This window comes from Dama dama, chromosome 7, assembly GCF_033118175.1.
Source record: "Dama dama isolate Ldn47 chromosome 7, ASM3311817v1, whole genome shotgun sequence".
Classification (NCBI taxonomy): domain Eukaryota; kingdom Metazoa; phylum Chordata; class Mammalia; order Artiodactyla; family Cervidae; genus Dama; species Dama dama.
Window position 1 is genome coordinate 9,933,127 of NC_083687.1, and position 8,776 is coordinate 9,941,902.

Here is an 8,776-nt window from a genome sequence, read left to right on the forward strand (position 1 = left end):
CCCACAGAACCAGTCTGTAGGTGGATCTCCCTCGGAGAAGGAAATGGCAACCCGCTCCAGTACTCTTGCCTGGAGAATCCCTTGGACAGAGGAGCCTGGTGAGCTACAGTCCATGGAGTTGCAGAGTCAGACACGACTGAGCGACTCACACACACACACACACAGTTGGATTTCCCTAGATTGGTGGAGAGAATAAACCCTGTATTCCCAGGATATATGCAGCCGAGACTGCCCACTGGTCTAACTGTTTTCTTTCAAGGTCTCCCCAGATACTGAGACAAGGTAACCTCTCTTGCTCCTTTAAGGGAAGTTACTGTGGAACTTAACCCTTGATTACATAACCTGTGGTCTGTCCTATTGCCCAGGAAATAGGTGGACAAGGGGCCCTTCTGGGGAATGCGGTAGAGACAGGGCTGCTAAGATTGCAGTCGTCTGGCCTCAAAGCAAGATGGCAGAATAAGAGGCGCTGTTTGTAAGAGCTCAGGGCCACAGTCCTGAACAATCCCTCCCTGGGCTCCCATTGCTTCTTCTTTTCCAGCCAGATGAGCTTCATTTTCCCCTTTCTGCTTTCTGGAGCCAGGACACCCTATCCTCCTATCTTTTGAACCATCTCAGGGCAGACTGCTGGGCAACCCCACTAATCCGCTTGATGAATAGTTGGTCATGAGCCAGTGCCCAAAGCTCACTTGTCTCCCCCAAACTCAAAACGCCCCTGTGTGTTTCCCTGACAGGTCCCATCTGTCTTGGGGCAGGCCCTCCTCGCATTGTGAAGGCACTAGAAAAATGAGATAAAAGTTCCCCTGTTCTTCTTCCCCAGGAAAACACAAACCACATAGCAATTCATTCTCACCTGTGACTTATACAGCTGGTAGATTTTTTCATTACAAATGTAAAACCCTAAATTGACTTCCCTGTGGTCCCCACAAGGCTTCAGGGCTGCCTCTCCCCACCTTGGTTCCTGAAAGCTCTTAAACTTGACTTAATAGTGAGCTAAACAAAAGAGGATAAGGAGGGAACCCCTTAACACTACACTTACCCATCCTCCCTCCAAGTCTGTGACTCCAAGAGAATATGATATTTATGAAGAAAAAAGGAAAGAGGAAAAGTATATCCCCAAAACGAAAGTATAGATGAATATTAGGAACCAAAAACTTGTTTTGTGTAATTAGTTGAGCTTCACTGATGCTCTGACCATGTTTTCCTATCACCCCCGCCCTCAACCCCACCTGGTTACATGATTGTTCTACCCTTGAACTTCTCTAATCAGCCGTGAAGGGTGTTGAATGAACCGAAGATGGAGGAGGGGGGAGTCCAAGATTTGTTGAGCTTCTACTTTGTGGCAGATACTATGAGATCCACGCTATTTCATTTCATCTTAAAAGTCCTGCTAATTGTCCTTTTTACAGTTTGGAAAACAAGTTGAAAATTCACACTGAAGGTTTCAAGGTACACACACACATACATTTGAGTGTGCCCACACACTCACTGTGTTAGGACTGAGATGACCATACAGAGGTAGCTTGTGGTGGCCTCCACTGAGAAAAGGAAAAAGGGAAGAGCCGGCACATCCCTCTGAGTCGTATCTTTCCAATGCTCAGAGTTCCTCCCACTCTGAACCAGTGTCTTCTACTTTCTCTTTCAACAGTCTCAAAACTGTGTGAGTTCTCCTCCACACATGTTCACTTCCCCTTTGAAAGTCTCTCCTACAATGCCAGGTAGGTGGTAAGCCTAACCTTAGGAACCAGGTCTTGGGATCCTTATCAAGGTCTCCAAAGCCTGCCTGGATCCGGAATGCTCTCTGCGTGGCCCTCCGCCACCTCCTGGAGGCTCGGCGAGCTCCCTCTCATGCCTGGGTCTCTGCTCAGGCAGCCAAAGGAGATGTGAAACCTTTCATAAGGCAGCAACAGGAAACGCAGGCAATTTCACTTCTCTATTAATGAGAAGATTGAAGGTGGTTTTAGGATTAAGCTAGACAGAAAAACCCAGAGACCTGTGCTCAGCGAAGTGGTTTCTTCCTTCCCTTTTTCCTCTTAACTCTATTTTTTTTGTTCATTTTTACACACATAGATCTGTCCCCCACTTCTAGTCAACTCCAAAGAATATTTCAACTGTCTTGAGCATTGTTGGTAATTCACTTCAGTTCAGTTCAGTCTCTCAGTCCTGTCTGACTCTTTGCGACCCTGTGAACCGCAGCACACCAGGCCTCCCGGAGTTGACTCAAACTCATGTCCATCAAGTTGGTGATGCCATCCAACCATCTCATCCTCTGTTGTCCCCTTCTCCTCCTGCCTTCATTCTTTCCCAGCATCAGGGTCTTTTCCAATGAGTCAACTCTTCACATCAGGTGGCCAAAGTACTGGAATTTCAGCTCCAGCATCAGTCCTTCCAATGAACACCCAGGACTGATCTCCTTCAGGATGGACTGGTTGGATCTCCTTGCAGTCCAACGGACTCTCAAGAGTCTTCTTCAACACCACAGTTCAAAAGCATCAATTCTTCAGTGCTCAACTTTCTTTATAGTCCAACTCTCACATCCATACATGACTACTGGAAAAGCCATAGCTTTGACTAGGTGGACCTTTGTTGACAAAGTAACGTCTCTGCTTTTTAATACACTGTCTAGGTTTGTCATAGCTTTTCTTCCAAGGAGCAAGTGTCTTTTAATTTCATGGCTGCAGTCACCATCTGCAGTGATTTTGGAGCCCAAGAGAATAAAGTCTGTCACTGTTTCCATCGTTTCCCCATCTATTTGCCATGAAGTGATGGGACCAGATGCCATGATCTTAGTTTTCTTAATGTTGATTGTTAAGCCAAATTTTCCACTCTCCTCTTTCACCCTCATCAAGAGGTTCTTTAGTTCCTCTTCACTTTGTGCAATAAGGGTGGTGTCATCTGCATATCTGAGGTGATTGATATTTCACCTGGCAGTCTTGATTCCAACTTGTGCTTCATCCAGCCCGGCATTTTGCATCATGTACTCTGCATATAAGTTAAATAAGAAGGGTGACAATATACAGCCTTGATGTACTCCTTTCCCAATTTGGTACCAGTCTGTTGTTCCATGTCTGGTTCTAACTGTTGCTTCTTGACTTGCATACAGATTTCTCAGGAGGCAGGTAAGATGGTCTGATATTCCCATCTCTTGATTTTCCACAGTTTGTTGTGGTCCATACAATCAAAGGCTTTGGTGTAGTCAATAAAGCAGAAGCAGATATTTTTCTGGAACTCTCTTGCTTTGTCAAAGATCCAACGAATGGTAATCCGTTTCGATGATCCAACGTTGGTAATCTATTTAGAATTACCAACGGATGTTGGTAATTTGATCTCTGGTTCCTCTGCCTTTTCTAAATCAAGCTTGAACATCTGGACATTCATGGTTCACATACTGTTGAAGCCTGGCTTGGAGAATTTTGAACATTACTTTGCTAGCATGTGAAATGAGTGCAATTGTGCGGTGGTCTGAACATTCTTTGGCATTACCTTTCTTTGGGATTGGAGTGAAAACTGACCTTTTCCAGTCCTGTGGCTGTTGGTGATTAGATAACCATTTATGCAGCACCCCGGACTGAAGTTAGGGAACCCCAGGCAGCTTCCCATGTGCTGTCCCTCTGTATTCATTTATTTATTGGCTATACTTGGTCTTCACTGCTGCTCATGGGCTTTCTCTAGTTGTGGTGCAAAGACTTCTCATTGCTGTGGCTTCTCCTGCTGTGGAGCACAGTCTAGGGCTCGCGGACTTCAATAGTTCTGGTGCACGGGCTTAGTTTCCCTCTGGCCTGTAGGATCTCCCTGAACTAGAGATCGAACCCATGTCCCCTGCACTGGCAGGCGGATTCTCAACCATTGGACCACCAGGGAAGTCCCTGTCCCTCTTTTACTGCCACTATAGAAGGGCCCAAAGAGCGAGTCCCCTCCTTGCCCACTGCCTCTTCCACCAACCTAGCCACCATGGTCAGAAGTGGACTAACTATGGTGTGTATGTGCAAAGCATTAGACGGACTCCCAAGAGCTAAGAGATGTGGCCTCTGCCTCCATGTCGTTCACTTGCAGGTCGGTTGGAGAGTGAGAAGAAACATCTAGAAAGAGAAGAGTTTTTGTTAAAGGGGGTAAGCAATCTGGATAGTGGACTTAAAAGAGAAAAGAGAAGTCACTGTGGGTTTGGGGCAGAGGAAGTCCTCTCCATTGAGTAGGCCTGGAAGTGGGCTGCATTCACATCGGAGAAGAGGAAGACAGTTGGTATATAGTCGCACAAGCTTGGAAATGTTGTAAGTTTCTGTTGAGGGTCTACCAGCCACCTGGACTGGTGAAAACAAAAACAATGACAATGACATCACTGGCACATTGAAGAAATTCACTAATGTAGTCTTATGCTTTTTCTGAGAGGTTGGCCATAATACTGAAGCTCTTCTAGGTACTTCCTAGTCTCCCTGGACGTACACAAGCTCCTCTTCTGGACAGGTGGTCTTAACTTAAGCTTCCATTTTATAAAGTAAAAAATTGTTCAACCCATCCAACATCTGTAATTGAAAACCAAGAGTGTAAGACCATATTTGTGACTTCCTTCAAAGTCTTCTCAGAACTACACACTTCTGCATTGGGTCAGGATTACATGACTTCCCAGGCTGTTCAGCTTCACGTCCACCCCCTTGCCATCTCACCTCTTCTCACTCTCCATCTTCTCTGTTAGGATTCACTGCTCTAGACACTGACCTTTGGGGTACAGTCGCTATAACTAGTTCAACATCTTTCCACCCTGCAGCTGGATTACTTGAAATACTAGCATATATTTTACCTGATTTGCCACCACAAGCCTTTTTTAAAAAAACATTTAATTTATTTGACTGAGCCAGGACTTAGTTGCAGCATGTAGGATCTTTAGTTGTGGCATGTTGGATCTTGTTCCCTGAACAGGGATCAAACTCGGGCCCCCTGCATTGGGAACATAGAGTCTTAGACACTGGACCCCCAGGGAAGTCCTGCCACCACCACTCTTGAATCATGTTATTACCTCCCCATCCTAACTATGAGAAAATGGAGGCAGAGGGAGGTTAGCCAGGCTCCTCTGTCCATGGGATTCTCCAGGCAAGAATACTAGAGTGGGTAGCCATTTCCTTCTCCAGGGGATCTCCCTGACCCAGGGATCAAACCCAGGTTTCCTGCATTATAGACAGATTCTTCACCATCTGAGCCACCAGGGAAGCCCCATAATATCTTAATAATCAGAAAATAATAGAAAATTGCCAACCATTTATAATAGGAGTTTAAAAACCATAATATATTTATATATTTAGAAATTAACATACAAAAGTATAAGAACTTTATGGAATAAAAGGAAAACTTTATTAAAGTACACAAATGAAGACCTCAAGAAGTGAAGAGACATACCATCATTCATAGATGAGGCATCATATCACAATGAAGAAGTCAGGTTCCCCCCATATTTGTAACCAAAATCAAAGCAGAATTTGGGGAGAATTTGACAAGCTGATTCTAAGATATATATGATAATAAAGTCCATGAGAATCTTAGACAATTTTGATAAAGAAGAGGATAGTGTAGTTTTCTGGGAAGTGAGGTGGCAAAGAAATGGGAACTAGCACTACCAAATATGAAAACATTTTTTAAAAGCCTTAATAATTTAAACATGTTTAAGTGAACGCAAGAACTGACAAACCAATTGAACTAAATAATTCAGAGACAAACCCATGCATGTGGGGGAATTTGGCATACAATTCCTGGCAATAAATCAAATAGTTTCTAAATGGCATTAATGTCAATTTAGTGTTTGGAGAAAAAGAAAGTTGTAAACATAATCACACCATATGCAAAAATTCCAGATCAGTAAAGATCCAAATGTGAAAGGAGAATAACAAACACTAATAGAAGAAGGCTTAGTGCAATATCACAGATGGCCAGATAAATATAAAGCAAAGCATTTTTACCCAAAATTATTCATCAGAAAAGAGAGAATTACCTTCGATATAAGTCCTTAAGTTTTTCCCTTTCCAAATTATGGCCACTCTTTCAAAGCTCTTTGGAGAAGATACATTATTCTAAAATGATTTCAATTAATAAATATATGAGGAGCCTGCATACTGTCTTCCACAATGGCTTAACCAACTTCCATTCCTACCATTATTGCATAAGGATTCAGCAACATACAGACATATAGCAATAGTATAGATGTTCCTCAAAAAAATAAAAATAGAACTACCATATGATCTAGCAATTCCACTTCTGGGTTTTTATTCAGAGAAAACAAAAACATTAATTCAAATATATATAGGTACCCCCATGTTCACTGCAGCATTCTTTACTGTAGACACAACATAGAAAGAAACTGACTGTCCATCAGTGAATGAAAGAATAAAGAAATTGTCGTGCGTACATATAATGAAATGTCATTCAGTCATAAAAAATAAAATATTGTCATTTTCAACAACATGGATGAACCTCAAGGGCATTATGTGAAGTGAAATAAGTTGGAGAAAGAAAAATACCATATAATCTCTTTTTTATGTGGAATAATAATAAACAAGCTTATAGAAACAGAAGAGAACAGATCTGTGGGTACCAGAGACAGGGGCCAGGAGGTGGGAGAAAAGAACGAACTGGTCTTGGTGGGGAGTTTTAGTTTAAATAAATGGATTTATTTTTAAATCAATCAATCAAATAATTTAGAAACCACTAGCATAATCAAAAATAAATACATGAGAAGAATTAGAATAAAAATTATTTTATGGAACATGAAAGTGGAAACAGCAATATGTGTTAAAATACTATGTTATAAATTATGTGATTTTAAACTTGTGAGTGACTAAATAAAAGTAGTTAGCAGATGTTTGACTATTTGCCTATAACTTCTATATGCCTAAAACTTTATATTTTGAAACTGGCCAAAAATTTTTAAAATTTTTAAAATATTCCCACTGAGAATATGGAGACTCACCTTATCACTTTATGTTCCAGCAAAAATTATAACTTTACTGCCTTGGGTCTGGAAAGAATTTCTTAAGATTATGAAAACATAAACCATATGGTTTTTTTAATTTTTATTTTTTATTTTTAAGTTTTTGGTCACATCACGTGAATGTGGTATCTTAGTTTGCTGACCAGGAATTAAACCAGTGTCTTCTCTGCTGGAAGCATGGAGTCTTAACCACTGGATCCCCAGGGATTTCCCACCATATGTGTTTTGACCATGAAAATGAAATCATTCTATTTAGGGAAGGAACCATATACAAATTTAACTGATGAGCAGCAAAGTGGAAGAAGGCACTTGCAGTATTTATATACTGACATAGGATTACTATATAGAATATATTAGAAGCCCCTCCCCCCAGCAGTCACATGAAAAAACCATTTTTAAGATAGATGAACAATAAAAATCAGCAATTCACACAGAAAGAAACCTAAGAGATGATGTCCAGCCTCACTAGTAAGGTAAAGAAAAGCAAATTAAAACGTAAGACCACTTGACACCCACTGAATTGCCAACATTTGAAAGTCAAATAATTTCAAGTGTCAGTGACAATAAAGGAAAGTGGGAGTGGGTGGGCGCGTAAATGTGTATGGCCCCTGCATCACTGCAATGACAAAGCAGCTATGTGAAAAAACTAACAGCTGAACCAGGACAGTGCAGCCTAAGAGCAGGGTCTGGGCTGAGTGAGTCGAGGTCGTCGGGGCTGGAGGATCAGCAATAGGTTCATGGAAGAGGAGGAACTACATTTTTTATTTAAAGGAGGACATCAGATGAGAGAGGGTCTGGAAGACTTCTTGAATATTGTAAGTGACAGTATCACAGAATGCTTGATCAGAGGGCATCTCACCTAAGCCCACTGTTTTACAGATGAGGAGTTGGAGGCCCAGAGGGTGTGACTTGTCTAAGGCCACACAGTGTAGTTTAAAAAAAGGTTTGGAAATTTTCTGGTGGTCGAGTGGTTCTTGACTGCACCTTCACTGCCAAGGGTCCAGGTTCACTCCTGGTCGGGGAACTAAGATCCCACAAGCCAAGAGGTACAGCCAAAAATACTCACATATAAATAAGTAAAATCAGTTTTAAGGCTTGAGTGGCAGGAAGTTTCTGGATAGGTTGGAAAATGGAGAGAGAAATCAAGAAGAACTAGAAAGCAACAAGGGACAGATGCAAAATGGTTAAGTGAAAGAAAAAGATCTCAAAAAGAGAACATATAATACTTGAAGGTAGATTCAAAGTTGTTTCCAGAAAAGAAGTTAATGATGCTGATGAATTCCCCAGTGAAAATCTTTTCTAAGTTACAAGCACTTTTTCTACGTGCCAAGCACTGTTCTAAGCATTCTGCAAGATATTAATTTATTTAAGCTTCACAGCAACCTTATTCAGGGAGGCACCACTGTTAACATCATCCTTTTACAGACAATGACACCGAGACACAGAGAGGTTAAGGAACTCAGCCAAGGACACACAGCTACAGTCACGATTGAATCCCCAGTGGTCTGGTTCTGCACCCCATACTCTTAACCAGTTCACATGCTGCTCTTAGAAATAAGATGGTTCAGAGGAGGTGCCAGGTCCTCGGAAGAAGTGAATATTTTCTCTTAGATTCTGATACAATGCAGAAAACAGAGACTCTTGCACCAACACCAAAATAATTTCACTTTTCACCTTAATGCCACTCCCTCCTTCAAAGCAACTCCCAGACCTCAGGAGAAGCAAGAAGCAAAGTGCAGACAACGGAAGCGACCACCGTTAGTCGTGCGCCCCCACCACACCAGCACCACCCACCCGCAGCAGCGG